This window comes from Cyprinus carpio, chromosome A7 (genome assembly GCF_018340385.1).
Source record: "Cyprinus carpio isolate SPL01 chromosome A7, ASM1834038v1, whole genome shotgun sequence".
In the NCBI taxonomy this organism is placed as follows: domain Eukaryota; kingdom Metazoa; phylum Chordata; class Actinopteri; order Cypriniformes; family Cyprinidae; genus Cyprinus; species Cyprinus carpio.
This window is the reverse complement of record NC_056578.1, coordinates 14,389,932-14,401,849: the sequence shown is the minus strand read 5'-3', so window position 1 is coordinate 14,401,849 and position 11,918 is coordinate 14,389,932.

Genomic DNA, 11,918 nt, shown 5'->3' with positions numbered 1-11,918 from the left:
CCTGCATAAAACATCTTCAAATACCGGTGCTGATCGATTGGTCGTTTTTACATTTAATGTGAAATGTGAAGAGGAACATGGTGCTAGATCAGCATTCTTACTCTCACATGATTGACAGCCCTATGTTTACATCTCTATGAGAACTGCAGTATCTGTGATATGATCCTGTCCGAAGATCAGCACTGTGCTGCAGTTTTTAGCACGTGTGTAGGAATGATGTGAGCTGATCTCAGGTTATTGTGTGCAGTAAATCTGTTGTCTGGGTTTGATAGATGCTGGTAGTCTGGGAGAGAAAAGAGCTTTTAATAGCAGCTGAGGCTCTCTGCTTCTGTTTGAGTAGCTCTATTGATCTACAGTAATATAATACAAACGAAAATAGAGTTAGAGAGTCTCTGTGTGAGAGATCAAGAGAAGAGGATAGATTATTCTTTTCTTATATATTATTGGTCATATAACTACTACATGGCTCTCTTGAATGCTTGATTCTGATTGGTCAGTTGCAGCATTGCACAGTCAATTGCAAGATGCTAAAATGTGTAATCAACCCAAGTAACCTTTCTTTTCACAAAAGAAAATAATTTCAAATTAATCCAATATTTGTGTCCATTTGTTGGCATATGGCCATGTATTATGACATAATCTTAGTAATAACACAATAATGCATTTATTTTGTACTTCTCAATTATAAGGTTTTACTCATTATTTATTTGAGACCATTCAAGATAATTACAGTCTGAACATAGACACTGAAATGGTGAGAAAGACTGGTTGGATACATAAACTCAAAGATGGGGAAAAAGAGAGAAAACGGAGAATGAGTAAATAATGATAGAGATGGAGGAAAGCGCAGAGGGAGGAGCACAGTGGTATTGATCTGAAGATCAGGCTTGACTCAGCGCTTCACTCTGACTCTAATCCAGCTTAATCTGGACAAGAAAATGCTGCTTGCCTTGCTTTTCTCACACAAACACACACAAGGGCACATTAATACTCTTACACATACACTGGTACTGAAAACGCTCTTTGAAAGTCAAGGCTTGAGATCAATCTGCCTTGCATACCTTTCCTCTCTGAAAACCTCATTCTTTTTCCCCCTCTCTCTCTCTCTCTGTTAAATTCTCTCGTTCCTTTACACATATTCTTCAGTCTCAAGGCAGGAGATTTTGCTAAGGTTGTGGAATTCAGACCGAAGCACACACCACTTCTCATCCACAGCTCAGCTGATCAATTATTCAATAGAGAGAGAGGGAGAGAGGGCAAAAAGAAGTGCACAACCAGAAATAAAGGGTGAGGGTGGGGGGGAGGGGGACCTCTTACTCACATAAGAGCAGAATAATTGGCAAACGACCCTGATTCAATGATCCAATCAAGTCCCACTCTACATTTTTTCTTGTTTAAGAAGGCAAAAAAGGCCCACACAGTTTGAAGATTAAAAAAACAATGCATTTTAATGTTAACCCTACTGTGTTTGGTATGCTAATTTCTAAGGTCTCTAAATGATCAACGATCAAAAATATGCTGAAACCCTGCAGTACACAAACTACTAAATGCCTTTGACGTAAAAGGCCTTTTAGTAATTTTCAAAAAATGTCACTGATCAGGTCATTGTTCATATTTTATCGCTGTGAAATCTTTACTGATTTTTATAAAGTAAACAAAAGAATAACTTTTATATTGCTAGTCATATTTCAAGATGAATATTTACCGGACTGAAGTAGCTTAAGTTTACTTGATTATCCATATATATTTTTTAAATAAATGTGAGTATGAAGCTACATCAGTTTTGAGAAATGTTTATTTGTATCTCCCGAATCCCAATCATCATTGTATTAAATTGTGTTATGTTTTTGCACATATTGCGACATGTTTTAAGAAGACATATTATTGGGAGATATAGAGTGACAGTTGATATTTATATGCATTATGTAAGTAATCCGCTATACAAGAGTTCACTGGTTTACATAATAAGCTATCAGAAATTCATCTCACTTTTTGGTCATACATCAGCAACTGCACCAAACTGCATATTTTTGCTCAGTTTAAGCTCTCAATAATGTTTTTTCCTCTTTGCGTATAAGCTCCATATTTGCCTATATCATACTATATGAGCCAATAAAGCCTGATGTCTCAAATATGATACTCACAAAAAAAAAAAAAATCTATGCTGATCATAGCTTCTTTTCTTTTTTTTAATTGTTTGTCTTAAGGTTTAATAAACTGTTCCATTTCAAAACAAGATTTTTTTTATTATTATTTTACTATGATTTTATATGTCAGGGTCCACAAAAACAAAAAAAAAAAGAACAAAGATAATATTCAGAAAGTTCTGCACATGAACTGGTGTATCTTGTATATTACAAGATACACCAGTTCATGTGCAGAACTTTCTGAATGAGAGTCATTATGAATACAGTATGTTCAAACAGGGTCCACAAAGAATGGGCGAAGGGTTGGATGATTCATGATCTGTCAGATCTGTCTGCTCAGCTCGACCAACAAGCATCACCGGGGGCGTGATACTAATAGTTCTGACAGCAGGGAGTGATCGGCCCAGTCCTCAGAGTCGATATCCTACAAACTACGATCAACCTGCAGAGCGTACTGCAATATGCATTGCCTCAGTGGTGCAACAAACCCACCCACTGTTCTTCTCTGTTTTTCTATCACCCCCGGCACAGGACTTCCCTTCATTTAAACCCTCACACAAACACACACAGAGAGTGCTGGCACTGCAGGAGCGTTGCCAAGGTGACAGAAGGCCGGTCTCCACCCTGCAGGCCTCTCCCCTCCTGAACATATGCTGCTCCAGTATTAACACACACATACAGTGATAGTCAATAAGAAAAGTGATCTCTCGCTCTCACGCTAACAGACGTGGTAACAGTTTATTGCTCATCGCAAACACTCACTGTTGGTCTCATCCGCCTCTGTTTAGATGGATTTTACATCCATCCTCAGTTTTTCATTCTCTATCTTTCTTTCTGTCCATCAATCATTACAGTGATTTCAAATTACTGTGTGAAATACTGAATCCAGTCATAGTGTGTGGTTGAGTGACAATGTTGGCATCACCGTGGTTACAAAGACAGATGACAAGGCAAAAAAAAAAAAAAAAAAAACTTGCAGCTTGGGTCAGCTCCTTCTGTTACTGCTGACACACACACACACACACAATCGATATGCATCACTCACAGACGCCACCCTTCAGCTCCCTGCAGCTGTTGAGTCAGGTCCTCTTTAATTATGTGAGTAGTAGAGGAAGTGTGTGTGTGTGTGTGTTTCAGTGTAACCATCACATGGGGAGGCTTGAATTTATGTATGAGTGCGCATAAAAATTTGTTACTGTACTGTGAATGTGTTTGCTCAGTGGAGGTAACAGTCTCGCACCTATTCCCTGATGTGACATTTGGTCAAAATGGTAATTTCCCCCAGGTTTAAATGCAACGCATTAGTATCATGAACTAACAAAGAACAATTATTTACAGCATTTATTAGTTTAGGTTAATTTATAAATATACTGTAACACTCAAAAAATTGGGGTCAGTACAGTTTCATTTTCAAATATATAGTAAAAACAGTAATATTGTCATGTATTATTACAATTAAAAACAACTTCTCTTTTAAAAAGTAATTTATTCCTGTGATGGCAAAGCTGAATTTACAGCAGCCATAACTCCAGTCTTCAGTGTCACATGATCCTTCAGAAATCATCCTAATATGCTGATTTGGTGCTCAAGAAACATTTCTTATTATCAGTGTTAAAATGGTTGTGCTGCTTAATATCTTTGTGGAACCTGTGATACATTTCCCCCCAGGAATTTTCAAAGTTCAAAAGAACAGCATTTATTTTAAACAGATTTTTTGCAACAATGTTAATGTCTTTATTATTCAATTTAAAATTTTTAACTGTAGCATAAACATTCATAACAAACTTAATAACATAAATTTAATAATTCACTTAAAATTAAAACTGTAACTTAAGAAGAGGAAAAATTAAAACTGTAACTTAACTGTACCAAAGATGAATAAATGATGAAGAAAAAAAAATTATGATGAGCATGCAACATTTTACGGATGCTTTTATCCAAAGTGACTTGAATGAATGAAGGATACAACATAAACAATTCATTCCAATGAGGCAACAATATACAGTCAAACCAAAAATTAAGACACCAGATATCATTTTTGATATTTTTTACTAGTTGGTGCAGGACATGATAGTTCATCTATTAAGTGAGAATAGCAAAATAAAGTTAACTGACCCAAAAATTATTCATACAGTGGACTACCAGTAAAACTGATAAAATTCTAATGCTCAGGGTTGCTGCCATCTGCTGGAGGCTTTGCATCACTACTTGATCTTTACCTCAACACACACCAACGCCCACATAGAAGATGCTGATTACACAAAGGGGTGTTGGATGCTCATTAACGGACACAACAGGGGGTTGAAGCTGAAAGAGGAGATATGGAGTGAGAGTCTGTGTGTGTGCGCGCACTCATTAGATGTTTAAGGTAACAGTGGGCCAGTAACAGCTAGAGAATCTGCTATATTGATTCAGAGGTTAAAGAGGTATGGAAAATTAATTAATTGAGCAATGTAAGAATAGAATTAACCAACCAGTCCCTCAAAGACCTTCACAGACTGTAAAAAACACTACATATATATAACATCCTTTCTCAATGATATTAACAATTTTATGTTACGGATTTGTCGTAGTAGCATCATTTTATTTCAATCACTTTTCAAGTGAAATTACCCCCTACTGTACACCCTTCCCTGTGTGTCTGCGCAGTTTCCATGGAAACAAATCCTTCACTCACCCAGGGGATGGGCAAGATCCATTGCCATCCCACAGCGGCACCCTGTCGACATGACAACGGCAAAACATGCTGCCTCCGCTGTTTCTGAGACTGAGTAAGAGATACAGTAGAGGCCTTAAACACACACTCATGCACTGTTCAGAATACACACCATAAACGACTGCAAATCGCAATAGCATGCTGACGGTGGGAACTAACTCACTTAACCTGCTAATGGCCTGTGAAACACCATAGACAAGGACTGAATTATCCTCAAAGCCTTACAAATCAGAGTCATCATTTTGAGCTCTTCAAAGTGATTTGCTGCAGTCTTCGGCAAATTACTGAAATCTAACTATAACTATTCCTCCCTGTGGCCAGCTTTAGAAGAAACGCAGCAAGACAAAATGTGTTGATGCTTTGAGGCACAGATGTTTCCAAAGCCTGTGAGACAACAGAAACCACAGTAAGATGTCCCTCACACGCTCTCTCTCTCTCATTAGCACACTGTTGCCGCATGCCCTCTCCTCTCGCTGTTTGTGCTGTGTGGCAAAAGCTTATTAAACAGAGAAAGGAAGCCCCATGCAAAAAAAAAAAAACAATTAACATTGGCGGGTGTTGCTTTACAGCACATCAAACCAGGCACTGTGAAAATAACACCACAAACGTACATCTCATTGACTCTTAATGGGTTACTTTGGCTTGTAAAGCCTGGTTTGCTGTATGATGTTTTTGTTTCGGCTTGATGCTCAATGAATGCGCACTTGTTTGTAGTGGATAAACAGAATAAGCTTTGTTAGGGCAGTCAGGCTTTGTTGAGGATTCCCTGTTGCACGCTCCCCTTGAAAACATAAAGGTGGAAAGATAAACAAACGTGTTGGTGTTCAAGCAAACAGTACATGCATGCATAAAACACCTGACCCAATTTTTTTTTTGACCCAATGTTTTTCTTTGTAAAGTGACTCATCAAATCCAGTTTATAGACAGATCTTGCTGCAGTGTGGAAATCACTGTCCACAGGGGACCTGCAGCTCTGTCAAAATCAGGTGGGTGGAAGTTCTTAAAGCTAAAGAAATGATTATGTAACTTAGCAGCTGCTCCACAGGCAACTGGTATTTGGTTTTACACCTACACAAATAATAAGATTTGTGAAAAATATGTATATAGTTTAAGAAGATGTAATAAGCTAATTAGCATTTAATTGATCTTTAGCTAAAGGAAAGTCCAATACCTAAATTTACCAACACAGAATCATATCATGAGGTTGGTGGTGCAATAAAAAACAAAAACTGGACAAACAAAATGCAAAAATATATATTAGCATCACTGTGTAGTTAACAGAGCCAAAATTCTATACTATAACTATAATTTATTCTATTGCACAAATGTGATGGACCAAAATGTTTCATTAAAGTTGCAATGAAATGGAAATATTGACAGTACATCCGAGTGTAAAAGATTATCATGCTTCAATTCATTAATTGTTTACTGGATTTTGTGATGTGGCCTTTGTATATAATGATGAGCTTGTAGTGGATTGTCGGAAAGGAGGTGGTGTTTAAGCAGACTAAATAATTGGAGATACATCAACAGAGAAGTCCACTGGAAGTTCGAGTTATGATATATTGATTAAACATTTTGAGGTGAAAAAAACAAATTAATTTTAAAAATATAACATAAGCATGCATGAACATGAAAACTTTCTCCTCATTTAAAGGCCAAAGCTCATGAAAAATCATTCCATGAATTAATTTAGAGAGGACTTTCATCAAATAGAGGTGACTCCAGTTAACTTAACTTGATGCAAAGTGTTGATGAAATGTTGACAGAGCACTTCAGAAAGATCTTCCTAACACATAATGCAGCCAGTGAAGAGAGGTGACAGCATTGTGCTGAGTATAGAATATTGTCAAGACGAGTGTGCGTGTGTGAGTGTTGAGATGGTTTGAGAGAGAGAGAGAGAGAGAGAGAGAGAGAGAGCGGGGGGTGGGGGGTGTATTGGGTTGGTTTAGGGGGGCATGATAGAGGGCTCAACAAATAAAGTAAAAAAAAGGAGTAGTACGGTTTCTTGTCCTCAACATATTCTTAGAGGCTTTCAAGATTATCCAGCAGATACATTCTTGCAATCATTTAAGTTTGCAAGATATAACAAAGGATAGTCAAGATCAATTAATTTCAAAGTTTCAGTCTTCAGTTGCTACACAGCACTGGCCGGAAACTCTTTCAAACTGGTCACGGAGCAGCGGGCCATCCTTATTGCTGAGACCTGCGTCAACAAATGCATTTAATCACACATGCACACTCACACACTCTGGGTGAACAGCTGATGGGATCTCTTTTTCCAACACATAAATGTATTCCCGCCTGCTCTCTGTGTCAGAACAAAATCTAATTAATCAGTTCACACACACAGTGAATCACACACCCTGAAGCCGTGTTATTGTACACAGCTAAATTTGAATGACTAGAGGAAAGCCATGCATCACTCTGAAGCAACACCAACCACAACAATGACTCATCCAATGAAAACTGGAAACTCTACATTAAGACAATTCGTTTCTCATGTTTATTTGAGTTTGTCTAATTGCACTTCCAAAACACCTTGAGAGAGTGTTTTAATGACATAGTAAACAATGAAGAATGTTCTGCACATCACATGATTCGCAGGACCATTTATCCTGAAGGTAATATTTATCGAATAGAAGGAGATTAGCTCTCTGTTGTGAATTACAGGATAGAAGGCTTTGGATATTATAAAAAAAAAATGAAGCCAGCGAGAAGACAAAGAAATAAAGATAGAGAAAGACATCTGTCCTCAATCTACTGTTCTTTGGTGTTATTGTCAAGGGTGTCTCTCTGTATGTCTCTGGATGGATAAGTGACATCTGGCCTTCTGTACAAGAACACTTTGGAGATTCTGATCCACAGGCAGCCCATTTTTTGGTTATGACTCTAAAGCCTGCAAAAGCTGTGCCTTAAGCAAACTCGTATTAAAGCTGAAAAAAGCTTCTGCCAGCCCACTTTATTTGTGTATAGGCAGATTTGTTCAGAGACAAAGGAGGAGTAAGAAGAAAGCAACAGCGATGAAGTGTGTGTGTGTTTGTTATAGAAAGATATCAGAACATGGCAGCCGAACCCTCTGCAGCAGAGCAAAGACTGCATTCAAGTTTCTCCACTAGCAGGGACAGAATCCAGATTACATAAACTACACAAAACATTGTAAATACTCCACAAAATCCAATGAGCAAATAAAATCCAAAAAACACTGATTGGGAGAATTAGACATGCCATTAAAATTACACAACCTATTTGAGTGGACAGACAAAACTTTGTCTATCCCTGGGGCAGCTGTGACCTAATGGTTAGAGAACTGGATTTGTAACCAGAAGGTTGCAGTTTCGATTCTCGGTGCTAGCAGTAGTTGTATGTGAAAGGGAGTGAATGAACAGTGCTCTCTTCCACCCTAAATACCCATGGCTGAAGTGCCCTTGAGCAAGGCACTGCTCCCCGGTCGCTGGATATAGCTGCCCACTGCTCCGGGGGTGTGTTCACTTCTCATTGCTGTGTGTGTGCACTTGGATGGGTTGAATGCAGAGCACCAATTCTGAGTATGGGTTACCATACTTGGCAAATGTCACGACTTTTTAAACAGTCTCCATTTCACTGCACACACACAACCTTTCAAAAGTTTGAGGTCAGTAAGATTTTTTTTTTTAAAGATGTCTCTTAGCTTCACTGCATTCATTTGATCAAAAATAAAGTAAAACAGTACAGTAACATTGTGAAATATCATTATAATTTAAAATAACTGTTTTGTCTATTATCTCTTTTGTCGGCCTATATTAATAGATTTTAAAATGTTATATATTATTCTAATGGCAAAGCTGAATTTTTAGCAGCCATTACTCTAGTCTTTATGATCCCACCAGATGAACAAACCACCAGAGACAAAGATCATTCATAAATGTATGTGACAAGTGTGAGGTGTGAGGGAATTCTTGGAGCCACAAATAATGACAAGCTCAATTTTTCTAAAGAAAGAATGACTAGAATGATGGATTGATGAAATTTATCTGAAGGAAGGAGACTTTATTAGAGGACAGTGCTCTCTGTGTGAGTGTAGTGTTGCAACAGTGTAAATCGTACAGCAAGTGCATGCTACACCCCGAGACAGACCTAGTTATTGAGTTATCGATTCGTCACAACACTAGAGAGAGAGCAAGAAAGGAGGAATTATACAACATAATGGGGCAGCAAAGAGTTGTATCCCAGTCTCAGAGGGACTTTTATTTATACAAATAGTAGGAGTGTGGGTGTTGTGCATGTCTCTGAACGAGAAACAGAGCATTACAAAATACCTAGAAAATTGAAGGAGAGAAAAGGGGAGGACAGATCAATAGTAATTAAGCACATGACTGAAAGTTGAAAGGGCAAAGCAGAAGCAGTCTCAAGGTTGTTTAGCAGACAGTCAGCCACTCACTGTACTTGTCTGATGCATGTGGAAGAAATGAATGTGGAAGAAACAGAGAAAAAAAAAAAAAATTACTGAACAACGACTATTTACAAGGACAATCTATTAACTGTCAGATTATGTCATTTACTTATAAAAACATAAAAAAAACTAAATAAATAAATGGAAACCATTGGATAAAAAAGAAAAAAAGATTTAAACAATAAATTATTAAATATAACATTACTATAATAAAAATATACAGTATACTGTAAGTTGGACATACAATATACAACAACAGAATAAAAAGGCATGTTTTAAAATACATACATGACAAAATGCCATCCACAAATGCAATCTTGATTTTGTGAATCTGTCTGTATTTAAGTATGATTTTGGGCAGTGGATGCAGCTTCTGTAGTTGTAATAGCTAAAACAGAGTGCAAAAAAGTCAAAAACCAAAGTTGAATTAAATAAAGCAGATACACTCCACTTTTAATTTTAGTTAAAGAATAAGAGGTTATAAGTTTAAAAAAAAAAAAAATCCTTGGGACATTAAATGTGTACTCAATTCTGTTTTTTGATTGTTTTGGAAAGCTTCCTATTCTCACAAAGTTCATGTAAACACAGTTTCTCAAACAAGATCTGAAAAGAAGAGAGGTTTGTAATCAGTGCTGGGTAAGTTACTCAAAAAAGTAATTGATAACAAATTACTAATTGAAAACTGTAATTTGATTACATTACTGATTACTGCATGTAAAAAGTAATCGGATTACTCATTACTTTACTTTCAAATTACTTTGAAAACATATCAAACCTAAAAAAAAATACTTCAAAGTCAAAAATTTTAGTTCTTTCAGTAATTAATATTGACTGAAAAATATTCCAAAGGTATGAAAACAGCAACTTGACTTAAATATTTAATACATTTCTAAAACTTAACATTCTTAGTATAAATCTGCCTAATAATGAAAAATGTATGTTTATATGTGCCTATACAGTGTTTTATATACAACATTGCTTGCTGAGTGTAGGGTATATGTGTATGCTGGCTTAACTGTGTTTAACTGTGTGAGCATTAAAGACAGAAACATCCTTAATAAACTGAAAATGATTCTGATAACATTTGAAAACTGTATCGATGAACATACAGTGCATATTTGAATGCTAAAAATTAATCTTGCTTCTTTGTCTACAGAGATGATGTGGGCGTTTACAGACTTGCGTGACTATGTGGATGATTACCGTATGATTATTGCTGCGCGTGGGTGAAATTAGATTTATGATAATGAGCTCAGATAATGGGTTCAGACGGGAAAGACTGGACCTTGTGTCGGTTTCATATGGACTACTTCATCAGAGAATATTTGTTTTAGATAAGACTTACATCATTTAAAAGTAGACACTTCAAGCTTTTCATAGATATGTTTCTCATGTCTGTGTGTGAAGTATTCGCTGAGTGTCAGTTCATTTTAGTGATGTGTTTCAGAAAGAAGTTTGTGGAGACTGATGAGACGGCTGAAAGCGCACCGTTTGTTTTCTTTATTTTACAAAAGCACAATCTTTTGTTGATATTGTGTGTGTGCACAAATAAAAGTAGACCCTAGTAAAAGTAGAAAAAATGCAAGTGATTGCGCCGGCGCTTCCGTCAAACTTGATTTTCAAAGGCATATAAATATTTTTTTTCTTAACACTTATCTACAACATAATTATATTGACTTTAGTAACTGTAATCAAATTACACACATTTAAAATGTAATGCGTTACATTACTGCGTTACCAGAAAAAGTAATTAGATTACAGTAACGTGTTACACATACCCAACTCTGTTTGTAATACATACTAATAATTACACTTAACCATCAACATGTTAGTGACAGAACAAAACCTAACTAATAGACAACATTTAAGGGTATCATAGGGCATCTAGGATTATGCTCAGAAATGGTGTCAAGGCAGACAGCAAGCAAAATTTTAAAAGCCATTCAAAAACACTGACCAGTCTGAGCTGAGCACTGCTGGACACCAAAAACCTTTGACCTGCAGTCTGGTGAGCCTCCTGCTCTAACGGCTTCAGCTTAGACAGGCAGCGAGAGAGAGAGAGAGAGAGAGAGAGAGAGAGAGAGAGAGAGAGAGAACTGGAGGAGAATAAGAGGAATATACAAAATTATAGAAAAGGGGGAAGTGTGAAGAGTGCAGGAGTTCATTAAATAAATATACACAAAGCACTAGAGAAAACAATATATGTATATGCATATAAAATAGATACACTCGTGAGAGAGAAGGAAAGAGATATGAGAGGAGATGCTAATGTTCTTTCTGAGAAAGCAGATGCCAGCAGTGGTAGATTTGGTCATTAATATTAACTACACACAATATACCCTTGATTCCCCCTTAGGGAAGACAGATCTGAGAAAATCAGATCTTTATCCACATACGTTGTATAGCTTTCCATTGGTGAGAGAGAGAGAGAGAGAGAGAGAGAGAGAGAGAAAGAGAGAGAGAGGGAACAATGTTAATGCAGCAAGTCAAAATTATTGGCTTTATTGTAAATGCATGACCAAATATAATTCATTAGGCAGTGATATATGACTCTCTTCTGAAATAGCTTTTCATTTCAGACTGTGAAAGTAAACTTAAAGATATAAAGAATGACTATGCTGCA